We start from the raw sequence: 15,007 nt of genomic DNA, 5'->3' as shown, positions 1-15,007 counted from the left end.
TTCTGCTTGTTTATCAGATGTAGCTTAAAGATTTGATTTTACACCTTCCTTTCCTTTTAATAAAAAGTCTATTTCTATTAGATTTTCTGAGAATATAGATGGTAGTAATTGGCAATTACTTACCGTCTTTTGGGATTCAGGATAACAAAGGTTCAATAGTACATAGACGTATTGAGCTCCTGCCCCCCTTCCCCCAGAGAAAAAAAAACTTTGGATTCTTCTCAACATAAAATTTTGGATGTGAGCCTGCCACAAGACACCCATTGCATGTTCAACTGGTCCTATACTCAGGAGCATAACTAGAGTGTGTATGGACTGGCATAAGGCCAGGGGGTAAACCGTGTCCAAATATATATATATTATGATACAATTATGATAATATATTATACCCTTAACTCTTAAATTACAACCGTAACGAGCCGTATGTATAAGCAATATTTTAATGAAATAATAGTAAGTTTATGATAATTATATTAGTACAACGGCGCAATGGTATTTGATAGCATCTCAAAGCTTTCGGTTATATAATACTACACCGTCTTTGTCTATGCAGCTTGATGGTAGTCAGGTATAACGAGCGATGTGATAGAAGTGTCAAAGGTTTTGTAACTCCGATCGATGATGTGCTTGTCCATCGGCGTATTGTTTTTAATACTTGCTGTTTGCTAACTTGTTCGTTACAAGTCAATTTGAAGAAGACCATTTTCTTGTTTAGTTGCTTTGTACAATCGCAAACCATTGTATTCTATATCTGTCATATTTGTTGTAAAAGTATCTTAGTTTTAATTTAATTTCTTGGATTTTACACGTTGTATTTTTAAAACAAAAAATACGCAAGTGGTATGAGAAAAGTAAAAAAAAACGAAACGAAAGAAAGGAAAGGAACATGCTAAACAGCAGAAAATCGCTGAGTATTTCTCACTGTTACGGCACTAGGAAAAAACAGAAAAAAGTGAAAAATGTGTAAACACAGAAACTGCTTATACATACTGGCAGTGCCGTATTTAGGAGATGGCTCTCGGGCTCAAGCTCGCCCGAAATAAATTTGTTATATGCACAACTTCATTAAAATTTGTCAGCACCCAAAAGGAAAAATATAAGTGCTTATTCTCGTATTGTGCATAGCCCTCCCCGAATCAAATTCCTAAATACACCACTGCATACCAGAAATTAATAATGTAGCACAGTGCTATTCAACCGGGGGTAAGCGAAGATGTTTCTGAGGGTACGTAATGCTGCTTCTGGGGGTCTGCTGGAATTGCCTGTTGACAGTTGGCTGCTATAAAATTCGATACCTTGTCAATTTGTGACTTTTGTAATTATGCTCGAAAAGAGTACAATGAAATTAGTGATCGTGCTATTCCACAACTTCTTCCATTTCCATCAACATATTTGCATGAATAGGGTTTCTCTGCATTAACATCAATAAAAACGAAGCACAGAAATTCCTTGAATCCAGAATCAGCTCTCATTCTCACACACTCGAAGATTCGACCAAGAATAGAGGAGTTGAAGTCCGGGAAACAAGCTCAATCATCTCATTAACAAGTTGGTTCCAAAGTTACTTTTAGTTTTTGAATTTTTAACACTGCCCTCGGTACGAATTATCAGAGAGTATGAGGAGAAAACCCTCCTCAGTAGAACTGGATGTCTTTCATATGATTTGAAATTTCCCATGTTAAGTTTTTCGGATGTGCACTTTATGCCCCTGTTAATAGTCCTTTGATTGGCACACTGATTGTTCTTTTTTGGTTCTCTATTTGTGCCCTTTTTTAATTAACAGAATATGTGAATTAAATTTAATAAGTTAATTTCGATTTAATTTCATTTAATTAGCTTCAGGGGTACACAATTGTACGGCAAACTGTGTCTAGGGGTACGCGAGGAAAAAAGGTTGAATAGCACTGATGTAGGAGTTCTATAGCTACAGCTGAGATTTCGAAAGCCAGTAAGAACGTTAGTTAACAGCGATAAATATTTTGTCACTAATCAGACAATATGGTATAACGCATTTCTCCTGAATAAAATCCACAAGTGGTAGCTTAGTCGTGGTAATGAGATTTTTAGGGGAATTTTCAAAAATGTCGTAGGCGATTTTCTTCATATTTCATGCATAAACATCTCATTAATAACTCGACAATATGGCATAACTCGTTTGTCTTCTAAAAAAAATTGTAAAGGGTAGTTTAATTTTAAGATGAGGATTTTTCGGAGGATTTTGTTCACTGTTCGTAACAAAATGTTTCGTTAATAATAACTTGTACATGGCAAATAATTCATTTTGCATGAAAAATTCATAGGGGATAGTTTACGGTTGGGATTTTGTTATCACGTGATTTTCTCAAAAAATATATCAAAGTGTTTACATCTCTTGAATATTTCATTACTAACCTCACAATACACGATATATCATTTCCCATGAAACCATCAACCTGGGCTAGTTTACTTGTGGAGTTGAAATCCTTTTCAGAAGCGACTCACATGAGTTCCTGCAAATTTCCTAAATAAATATTTCATTAATAACGTATAACGTTGTGTAATTACAAGGAGTAGTTTACTTTTGGGATTAACTTTTCTTAGATCGAAGTTACCTTCGGAAACGATTTGTAATTTTGTTAGTATTTCACTAATAGGTCTTTTAGTTATAACTGCAGCATAGGCTGATTTCGTTTAAGAAAAGGTTTAGTGTGGTGGCCCTTTCCTTTTCTTTAGTAAAGAATACTGGACAGAAGAGAACTTGTCTTCTAAATATATCTTTGCGAAGGAAAAGAGTTGAAGAACACACTTTGACATTTCGGGGGGAAAGAATATCTTGAGTTCGTGTGTCAGGAAATTGAAGGGAAAGAAAAGAAAACAGAAAAGTTGAGAGGCCGTAATGACGAAATGTCATGCACAGGTTATTTGAAACAAGAAGAAAGAGAATAGCAGAAGCAAAAGGACTTAGATAAACAAAAACGAAACATGCGTTTTGAAATAGTCGAATATGCCCAACTCATTTTTAAAAGAAATTATCTAGTTATTAATAATATAAATTGATCCAAACATCCTATATCTAATTCATGTTTCTCTAACACAAATAGTCGAATACACCTAACTCATTTTTTTGAAAGAAATTATATTTATTAATAATATAAGTTGGTTCAAATATCCTATATCTAATTCATGTTTCCCTAACACAAATAGTCGAATATACCTAACTCATTTTTTGAAAGAAATTATAGTTATTAATAATATAAGTTGGGTCAAATATCCTATATCTAATTCATGTTTCTCTAACACAAACAGTCGAATACACCTAACTCATTTTTAAAAAGAAATTATCTAGTTATTAATGATATAAGTTGGTTTAAATATCTTACATTTAATTCATGTTTCTGTAACACAAATAGTCGAATACACCTAACTCATTTTTTAAAAGAAATTATCTAGATATTAATATTATAAGTTGGTTCAAATATCCTATACCTAATTCATGTTTTTTCTAGCACATTATCTAGTTATTAATATTATACGTTAGTTCAAAACACGAAGAAAGATAATGTCGGACACTAGCGGTTTGTTTACTAGTTCCAGTTTTTTGTTAAGCAACTTGCTGATTTTATACTCGAAGTCAACATAAACATTACGGGCACCGGTTATAGTAGTTGAGTTCTGACATACTTTAACAAATAGTGTGCAGTCATATAATCAACCAATTTGAATATTACAATCTCACAACGAAGTGCTCTATGTTATGTATACCGGTTGATCTCTTGAGAATAAAACTAGCAATTTTCTCCAGATACATCAGAAAATTAATACAAACAGGTGTGAAAAGAATGTACATGTTAGTGTTTATATTGAGGGAAACTGGCGATTATAACCAAGCTTTCTTAGCACGATTGAAGGGCTGAGAGAAAATGGATTGCAATATTTTAATAGAATACATTGCATAGAACAATTTTTACTAGACTACATTGCAAGATATTTAGCACTCTGTGTACTAACTTGTGGATATCATAATTCGAAAAAAAAGTTACTTATAGGACATGCCTGCATAGCGTATCTTTGTGGTATGTAGTTACATATTTGATTCCCAACAGGAGTGAAAAATGTTCGATGTAACACAACATAAGATGGCAATTATGCGAAACTATTTGAACTCACCCATTCTTCACTGGATAATTATATGAATATTGTTTATGTGCTATTTATTATAGCTCTGACAACTATTACTAAAGGGAAAACGTTAGAAAATTCGAGAAATAGCTAACGATGGAAATATGCGACAGGAAGATAAAATCAATGAGATTACAGTGAATTAGCTGAATCAAATATAGAAGTAGGAAAGGAAAAGTTAGGAAAGATGATTAAATGTCAGTAAAGAAATGATTCGCCTAGTATCAAAATCCACCACATCCATTTCGCTTAGTTTCGAATAATCTCGCAAAACATGAAGTGAAGCTCCATATACACGCATACAAAGTATCAAGTTTAAACTAGTTTTTTAGTATGAAATATTAAGCGTTTAAACAAAATTATGTTTCTAGGAAATTCCTTTAGATCAAACATATAGCAAGCGATATATAACTCAATTTCGGTAAAAAGTGGATCTGGTGGCTTTTGATACTAGGCGCTTCAAATTAAGTACAAGCGTGTAGTAGAAGAAGAAACTTATACTTCGTGGATCTTTGAATTAAAAGTCAGGAAAAAGAATGACCATACAATTTTTAGTGAGGGACTTTGTATTCGACGGCGTCGAAACATAGACACGTCGAAAAATGACAAGAAATTTTGAAAATACGGAGGGGGAGGGGGACAAATACGGAGAAGTTAGGTGGATCGATTTTGAAAGCAATGACGAGGTACTGGAAATAATAGAGGAGGAAACTTATAACTTTAGATGTAATTGAAAACGGAAGCAAAAGTACTTAATTAACACATTGTCTGACCGTGAGAAGGAAGTGTATTCTAAGGGATACCAATATGATTGATCGGTTCATTGAGGTCTAATAGAGTTAGTTGCCCAAATTACGATTAGAAGAATTGATTGAAACTTGAAAGGAATAGGAATGTCAAGATTATATGTTTCCGTAGCAAGCAGAGAATGTGACTGAGGCATCAATTAATAGACGATACATAAACGAATCACTTGTTATGTAAGCACAAAGAGATTAGCTCAAGACTGTAATATATTCAGCTATTAAGAAAATGAGAGGATGTAATTTTTATGGTATATCGATAATATAACTATGTTAGATTAGGCAAGTTCTGTGCACACAAGGGACAGGGGCAGTGCACCCTCCTGAGTCTTCGAAGTAAACTTTTTTTAAAAAAATTCTCAGTTTCAGGATTTATATCATAACATTACAAATCTAGACACTTTTCCATTAGCAAAACCTTATGATTGCTCCGATAGATAATGTTATTTTTGTCTCCTATTTAAGAGTTAAATTTTAAATTATTTACTTAAAATGTAAGAGCATTTAGAGCATTTAGATTTAGTAATTTTTGTATTTAGAATGATCTTAAATACGGTATATGTTTGATGCAAAATTACTCCAACCTTCTTATGGGGAGTTCCAACATCGTTTTGAGCTTTTCATTCTTTTTAAATTTCCTTTTGTATCTCCTTCGGCAATATACGTAACAATGTATACTAATGCACCTATCATTCAAAACAAAATACATAACCTTCCGCACACATACACAACAACAACAACAAAAAAAAACATACACATGAACAATTATTATATTTTGAGAAGCTACAGGCTCAAAGAAGAACAAAATAATATCATTTTTTCTTGAAATAAAATTGATCTTGGTGTATTCGCTCCATTCACTAGTAAAAAACATTGCAACAATACATTGAACATTGTAGAATAAAATAATGTATTATAAAATAACATAACATAGTAATTCAAAGGGACTTGTAGACCAGATGTCACCCAAAGTAGTTTCTCTGTCAAAATATAAATCAGATAAACTTCGAAATCTGATATTGCTGAAGTAGCTCCCTATAATCCGAGCATTAATGAATATTAGTTAACCTTGAATGTTTGCAATATAAAATACAGTGATGCCAAGAATTACGAAATTAATCTCTTGCAGAACTTCGTTCGAGTTTCAAGACAAGTACTTTTTCCCCTTAAAATAATAGAAACTTGATTATTCAGACCCCGAGTCCACGAAATCGAATGATTTTAATAGTAAATACACTGGACTTTAAAATATTAACCAATGATAACAATACTTGAACAATTTTTTTAGTAACCATGGGGAGCACTAAGTTTTTAAAATACTTTTTTTTTTAAAAAAAAAGAAATAATATAAAACAAAGACACAAAATCAGCAGCGATAATCACACGAAATGTTTTTCACTCTAGTTTCCCGCAACGAACTGAAGAAAGCGAAAGGAAAATTTACGCAAGACACATAAAATAAGTGATGAGATTCGGATTCCAAAGCAGCATTTGTTTGTATTCCAAAGCAAAATTTTCTCGAAATTCTCGTTTATTCCAAGTTGTTTGGGCTCTGAGGGGGGAGGGAGTCATTTGGGGCTCCAGGCGAGGTCAATTGCCCCTTCTTACTTCGACATTTATATATATTGTAATGCCCCACATGCACTGCCGGATTTACATAAATCTAAACAAGCTATAGCTTAGGGTACCACCCTCTTGGGGAATCCAAAAATTAAAGAGAACAACTGGTTGTACATTTCCAAAATATAAGAAAAATAATAAATAAAATAAAACCTACATACAGCAACAGTGCTACTTGTTGTATAGACACATATGACATAAGTGATAGGGCCCCTTCTGCTAGCATGATTCCTAAAAATCAGTAGCTTTTTAATTTCACGATAAACACAACCATATGGGCAGAGTCGGATTCTAGTTTCGTGGTGCCCTAAGCTATTGAAGGTAACGGGACTCTTTAAGTATCAATATGAACATAGGCACAATATACAGAAATTATAGTGTGCCTAAGTTCATCTTGATACTTAAAGGGCCCCGTTACTCTCAATAGCTTAGGGCCCCACGAAGCTGAAATTCGACTCTGCCCACATGGTTATGTTTACAAACATCAAACATGTGCTTCTGTTTACCAACATCATCCACGTTCGTTTTACTACCGACTAATATTACTACAGATGACGGAGACAACTGCGACACCAACGGTCACATGACGACGAGGGAACAGTAGCGCATCGCCTCACCTGGAGCAACTATATAACCATTGAGGATTTTAACGACAGTTATCAGTCTCGGCTGATCAGATCTCCTTTCTGGGATTGCAGTGGATCCTACGAAGTACCTCACTTAACCGAAAACCTTTAGCTTGGAGTGGAGCCTTGTGGAAAACTTTACCTCTCTTTCTGTTTACAGTGGAGCAGCCAGAGATTCCTATCCACAACCCCAGCCTAGCTTGCAGTGAAGCTTTGTCGGGAATTAAAGCTTCTCTACTTGCAGGGGAGCAGCGAATGTCTTACGCCTCCTCACATAGCTTTCCGAGACCATCAGGTGGAGGGAACACCTATTATTTTTATCTCAAACATTAGAGACTTTTGGATCTATTCTTTATTATATTAGAATTTTGTAATAAACTCCGGTACTGAGAGAAAGAATTCCGGACTGTGTTCTACTTATACTCCACATATACCTGCTCAAGCAGAATTTTATATTTTTTTATCCATAAGATAATAATATACCAATGAGAAGTCAGGAAATCTACTGAGATCTAGGGTTCCTCCCCCAAATGCAAAATCTGAATTGACGCTGCTGGTTCTGAAGCAATCGAATTCCAAGATATCAGTGTATACTACAAAATGTAATTATTGGGTACATTCGGATGACCCTTGGCTATTCGAGCATCAAATGACAATATTATACTGAACTATAAGTAACTTATCAGTGACGACACTAGAGAGGATGCAAGGGAACAGGCTTCCCCAGTGGCTTCCACTGCTCCCCAGATATGTATTGCAACGTCATTCATGTAATATAAAACTGTTATATTTGGTATGAAAAATATATAACTGCCTCCAAAACATTTTCTGACTCTCAGCTTCCCCCTTCCCACTAAATTAAAACTGGCGCCGTCACTGTAATTAACCTTAGGACAGAGTCGTTCTCTCGCGTGATTAGTGCCATACTAATAAGTTCGACTAACATACGTTTCCTTCAGTAGTCAGATCTTTAGTATGACGCTAATCATACGTCAAAATGACTCTGCATAAGGCGAAATTAGTTTAGACACTAATATGGAAAATTATAGTTTTAAAAAACAGTAAAGTACTAATTTTTAAACATTGATAGTAGAAATAATTAAAACACCAGTCAATAACTTTGAATGTATTAATTGTAAGGTTTCGATATCATATTCACCAAACAGCAAATGTGTAATTTTTATGAATGTCACAAAGTTACTATTATTTACAAAAAAATATGCATTACTAAAACTTCAATAGATTTAATAGGATAATAATTAAATGCTGCAAGACTTTACTTGTACTGTATTTTCTTCTATTTAGTTGTTGACAGAAAAAAATGTAAACCTGGTATTTTACGAGTAAATGTGCTTTGTTCGTATCCTTGTTTCTTTTATTTTATTATTCGCCATGTTCTCAATAGTGTTGTCAAGTGTATCTGGAACGCAAAACTGCTTTTGCTCTCCAACAAAGTGTGATGAAACCATCTGTTGTCCAAAACCACAGCGTTTTCCTTTCGTAAAAGGTTTTCGTCGGTATGTGTGACGACAAGTTGCGAGGAGAGGTAGACAAAGTTATACAGGGGGGTTGGTTATACCAGGGTTGGGGGTGAAAGGATATTTTTGTGGAAGATAGTTAGAACCAGGACATGCGACGAGAGGAAACGGATGTTCTTGTGTCTCTCTTTAGTCGTGAGGCGGTGGTGAGGATATCTTCCGCCAGATTACACTTTGATGAGAGCTGGATCGCTCCCTCTCTTTCTGTCTAGTGGTGTGTATTCTTTTCTGTAAAGACTTCCCGAATGTTTTCCACACTTTGAGCAAAAGCGTGGTGGACCAACTCAATTTAATTCAATGGATTCATGTGTTATTCTTCCTCTCTATTTTTTTTTTTTTACAAAATGAAATGTTTTTCTCTTTACTCTTCAGTTTAAAACAGGGATTTTTTTATGGTATCTTTTAGCTACTACAATGTGGTATATTTTCAATTAAAATATGTTTTATATTCATACGTTTCAGTAAGCTGTTGTATTATGTTCTTTTTTAAAATAAAAAGCTCTTTGTGATGTGAGATTTACAATATAAACTTAACATGAGTGTGCATAAAAGAAAATGAGTCTGTTATTTCTCTCAACTTCAATAAGCTTCACCCAAAAAGTCTAATTTCATTTATAGTTAGATATAAGTATCTTAGTCCTCCCCGCTCGTCTAGTGCTAGTACTTTCGCCTTTGATGTACGGGGTCCTGAGTTCGATTCTAGGTGGGAAAACCTTTGGAATTTAACTGTCCTGGATATATTTGTGTTCGTCTTCCTGTCGGATTTGGTAAACGTTAAAGAAAGCTTGCATACAATTAAAATCGGGTGATCAGGGAACTGAGGTATAATCGGTTGATCTTTTATTTTTTTAAAAAAGTATCTCATAATGGATCAATGATAGAACGTTCATCTTTGGTGCATGGGATCCGTGGTTCAATCCCAGCTCGTGCCAAGTGGGTTTTGTGGTGGACAAATACCGTGTTCGTTGGTTTTTCGGAGTTCTCCCGTTTCCTCCCACTTTTTTATTTTACCATTGCATTCGTTTCTCATCATCACCGTCTCCTTTAGACTCACCGGCATAATCGACGGACGTAAAACTTAAAGATTTTACCTCATAATGACCCCTCGGGGTCCAATGACTAACGGAAATGCTTTCTATATGTGTGATACAGGGTACGTTTTTCTGTAGGTTGCTTGCCTTGGATATAATCTTAGTAGTGGTTCTAATTCTATTTTGAAAAAATAAGTTTCATGTTATAAGGTCTCAGTGGTGAAATAGATTCCATTATATTCCTTAATTGTAGAACAGTTAAGTCTAATGAGAAGTCCCTGGATCATTCTCAGAACACGACAGTTTGTGGTAGACACCATCGTAGTGAGTTTTCTTTTATTTTCTCCCACATTCATATTCCACAATTTCTTGATAATCGTCCACTTTTATTCATTTGTTTCGTCTCCTTTACACAAGGATAATCGGCTTTAGTATATAACAATAAAAAAAAGTGACACACAGCTCATTTGGCATAATTCGACAATCCATCTAGGTAATATAATTGTTATGTTGTTACTCAAGAGAGTGAGCAATATGTATCTAGTTTTTTATAGTAACCATATTTTTATCCAATTTTAATGTTTACACTAACTTTTCACATTTAAATATAATTCGGATTAGGGGCATCGAATGTTACTTGAATATCATATTTTTTGATGACTTGAATTTCTTGTGAAAAGCTTGATCCTTCTTTCAAAAAATGTGAAATCTATACCAGAAATATGTTTATACTAACTTTATTATTCTGCACCACTTAACTATGTGTCTAAAACGGGACGTTTAATTTTTTTATTTTTCTAAAAATGAACATTGTTCATACTGTTGGCATTTTTCTGGGATTACCAGAAAGCCATCCTGAAACAATTGGCCAAATATCACTGTAGTATACTGTAGTATACTTGTGATTACTTGTATGAACTTATAGTTTTTTTTTTTTTTTTTTAAGAAAAGAAAGGTCAAACCTCCTAGAACAGATTGTCACCTAATAGTTAAGGCACTCAAGAGACAAGCTCTCTCCCTAACTCTGGGTAAGTGTGACAAAATAGTGTAAGAACTAAAAATGGAATAAGATTAAATAAATAAAATAAACTGGTTACTTTGAAAATCTATACCTTATCACTGGCATGAATACCGACTTAACGATGGCTATATTTAGGTGGATTTTCAAATTGTGCCAATTTATTGTGTGTTCCTTTTTTATTTTTTCTAAATCTGTTTACCTTACCATAGATTGCTATTAATTTATTTAGGAATTAGTTGCTTTCAAGTTGGTATGTAATTACAATTACATTCTCAATTCTATATTTGCATCAGTATCTTTAGACGTGCACTTATCGCTAATGCCCTTATCTTTATGTCCATCGTCACAGCTTAAGCAACAGGAATCTTCCACTTAAGTTGTTGTGGTAATAGTAGTTGTGTTGGTAATTAGTTGGTATGGTAATTAGTATAACAGAAAGTTTACCTTCCCTTTGACTATAAAACAAATAGTGTCCTTGTTATATGTGAGAATACATACGTTTTTTTTTTTTTAAATATAGAAAACAGCAAGAAGACTTTTAGGGTATATTATGTTCCAAAATTCTGGAACCACTGCAAAAAATCATACATTATAGTCGAAAGTTTAAAACTACAGTAATTATTCGTAACACATTGATCTTTGCTGTAAAACCGTACTGTCATAATCAATGTATTTCTACGAAACAAACAGGGTGGCTGACGCTTCAGCTTGAGATTTTTTTAAATCATATATATCATGAATTTAAAGTATTTTGTTAAAGATAGACATGCCAAGTCTAGGGTTCATTTAATACTACGTATTTTTAGCGATTTGCAAACTGGCAGGGAACCTGATGATGTCCTATGTGTATAACGCTATAAGCGAATTAACTTTTGGGATGAATCAACTAGTTGGCGACTATCTATATCACGTTGAAACCAAATTGATGCCTGCCATGATCCGAAGAGCTTGTGATTATCTATATTACGCTGTGGTTGCATTGGCGTTTGGCGTTAACCAATGAACTGGAGACTATCTAGTTTAAGCTGAAGCGAATTGACGTTCTGAGTGAACTGATGATATGGCGACTGCCTATATTACAGTGTAGCTGAATTGACGTTTGTCATTTAGCAATAAGCTGACAAACATGCTATTCCCAAACCTTCAGTGAGTTAATTGCGTTCAGTGGCCGAATATTGCAAAATGTTGGCAAGATTTTCATCTTAGAAAAACTTAACGATATGTCAGTCGAACCTGACTAACATATCGCAGGTTGGCAACGTTGATTCATAGTGGGTTTGGTTGACATAAGACCAACGCTAACTTCAAATGTCAATATAGGATGCCGCACACACTGACATCAGCAAATGTGGCATAATAATTTGGTGCGCAATCAGGTAATTATTTCCAAACTCTGAAATATTCCCATGCAGCTGCAAAAATAAAGCTTACTGCAGTCAGGTAACACCCAGAATTCGAAGATCTACCTCGAAGATTGACGAACTACTATATAACAACAGCTATTTTTCATCCATAAACATATTTAAAAAAAAAGGAGAGAAAAAAAGAAAGGATACAAGAAGATAATGAAAGTTCATACCTCTGCTTGTTCCCTCCCTCATCTGTTATTACTTCTTCTGATGGGTGTTATTTCCTCCGAGGACAAAGATCCCAGCTCGCGCGTAGGTTGGTGTTCCATCTCGGTGATTAAAAACTCTGAAAAAAAAGAACAGAAAAAGAAGTAATAATAGATTTTAGATTATATCCGTTACAGTATTAGGTATCATCTCTGCTTCAAAATTACTTTCAGTCCAAGAAACAAAAACCTTTGTTGAATATTGCGGCAACAGAGATCTTTCTAAATTTATATTTATTTTCTTTCTTTTTCTTTAACTTATTCAATATAAACGACAAACTATCAAAACTCCATGGTTTAGAAGACAAACAAAAAGGTATAGCTCACCACACATGTTTGACACTAGTTTATTGTTGACAGAACATCTGTTCACATCACTATAATTTCAGGCGTTCTTGATCCGAGTTTCTTACTTTTTAAATCAAATAATTTGCAAATTCTTCCACGATTCTGAATCAAATGCTTCCACCGAGATCTTCTACTTATGCCTCCACCAAGATTCGAACTTGACGCGAATTGAATCAGAGGCATGCTCAAATGAGAACAAGCAAAAAAAATCATTAAAGCAACTTAAATTTCTGTAAAAAAATATTGTCTACCGATAATATATGTATGTATGTATGTATGTGTATATGTATACAAGGTTCATTCAATAAATAAAAGAAAAGTTGTATAAATTACAAAATTTTGGTGTTTCTTTGTTATTGTTTGATAATGTTCTAGAACTATCATCAGATGGGTCTGGAAGGCTTGCCTTGCGAACAGGATGCTGGGAATCAGTGAAACAACATGGCAGCACCCTTGCGGGTTTCCACTAACGTGGACAGCGGAGTGTCATTAGATTTCTGTTAGCTGAAGGGTTGAAACTAATCGAAATTTTCCGTTGGATGCTAGTGCAGTATGGTGAAAGTTGTTTGAGTCGAACACAAGTGTACGAGTGGGCAGGTACATTCAAACGGAGTGTAACAAGTGTTGAAGATTCGCCACGCCCAAGATGCTCTGTCTGTGCAGTTACGGAGACCAACATTGTGAAAATTGATGAGTTGATTCGGGAAAATAGGCATATTACACTTGTGTTCCAACTCAAACAACTTTCACCATATTGCACTGCAATTCGACGGTGAGTTTCGATTGCTTTCAACTCTTCAACTCACAGACATCTAAGGGTACAAGGATAATGTATAATTTTGTATGTACTTACTAAATATTGTTCATATTTACGGGCGAAAGTCCTATTTTAAAGATACAAGCAATTAAGAAGAAGAAGAAGAAATTTGTAAATAATTTGAATGTTTGTATCATATTGAGATATTTCTTAATTTCGTTGCTAAGACAACTTGTTTATCAGTTTGATATCATTGTTATGGTAACTAAAAAAGGCAGATAGAACGAAGAACCATCTTGTAATGACTGAATGTACAATATTTTAATGTGACAAACACGATATATGTTGAAAGTGAATATACTGTATATATATAGTCTCTCTCTCTCTCTCTCTCTCTCTCTCTATATATATATATATATATATATATATAAAAGTGCATAATTGTGTTATGCAATTCATGATAATCTCGTGATCTGTATAAATATTCAATTTATACATTTGGAATAAGGGAATGTAACGTAGCAGAAGAAATAACGTTGCATATTTATATGGTGCCAAAACAGTGGAACTTTGAGATTAGTCAGAAGTATTAGTAAAGTATCTCACTCAGAATCACGGATTATTTATTACTATGTAACAAAAGAAAAATATACCGAAGACCTAAAATGAACACCAATACAGGAGTTGAAGATGCCGATATTCCAGAAATTGAGACTTCAACGGATGTAATTTATCTTTTACGACAGCGAGAGCAGGTGATTCCATGACATAACAGGTGGATTCCAAATTGGATTCTAGATTGGAACAAGTAACACAAAACTTGGATTCTAGATTGGAACAAGTAACGCAGCAGATAAATAACAAATTGGAAATAACCGACAATAGGATGGAACAAATTATTCATAGCTTTGAAGTCATGAGAAGTACTGTTGATGTAGTCGAAACACAAGTCAACGAGCATACGAACCAAATTCGAAGACCGCAAGAAGAGATTCATAGCATCAAAGAGAAAATCAGAACGGCCCAATGTAATCCTGAACCTGTTCTCAACGTTGTGTATGAAGAACATAGAAAAAATGAGTCAAGACCTTGTGAAGAAGACAACAACTCATCAGAAGTCTATTCTGAAAGGAAAGATACCATATCAAATATTGAGGACGAAGAAAGAATATCACGTCGCAGGAACCATACACACGTAAAACCTCGACATCTAAAGTATTTTAGTACTAATAATAGTCACGTGAAGTTCAGTGAAACAAGATCATTAACTAAATTCAGCGGCAGATCTGAGGACATCCCAGCCTGTGCATTTTTAGAGAAATTTGAGGAAGAGTGTGAACTAATTTGAATAGATAAGGCTAACTTCCTTAAAATCTTACCGCATATTTTGTTACCACCTTGTTCGGTATGGTACAAAGCAATCAAAGATAGTCTGTGTAATTATTCCTACTTTAAAAATGCGCTGTTAGCAAATTTCGAAAAGGATTTTG

At 34.3% G+C, this 15,007-nt stretch overlaps 1 protein-coding gene across 1 annotated transcript in view; it reads right to left on the bottom strand.

Annotated features, from left to right (window-relative positions):
* LOC145686144 (uncharacterized) overlaps window positions 1-12,505 on the bottom strand; it is a 253,665-nt gene extending 241,160 nt beyond the window's left edge. The window contains exon 1 of the mRNA XM_081759133.1: window positions 12,377-12,505. The gene's annotated coding sequence lies outside the window, so the exon portion shown is untranslated. The remainder of the gene's footprint in view (window positions 1-12,376) is intronic.
* Between the last annotated feature and the right edge of the window lie 2,502 nt (window positions 12,506-15,007).

This window comes from Thermobia domestica, chromosome 5 (genome assembly GCF_964235325.1).
Source record: "Thermobia domestica chromosome 5, izTheDome1.hap1.1, whole genome shotgun sequence".
NCBI lineage: Eukaryota > Metazoa > Arthropoda > Insecta > Zygentoma > Lepismatidae > Thermobia > Thermobia domestica.
Note: the sequence above shows the minus strand (reverse complement) of the source record. Positions and strands in the feature narration are given on the sequence as shown.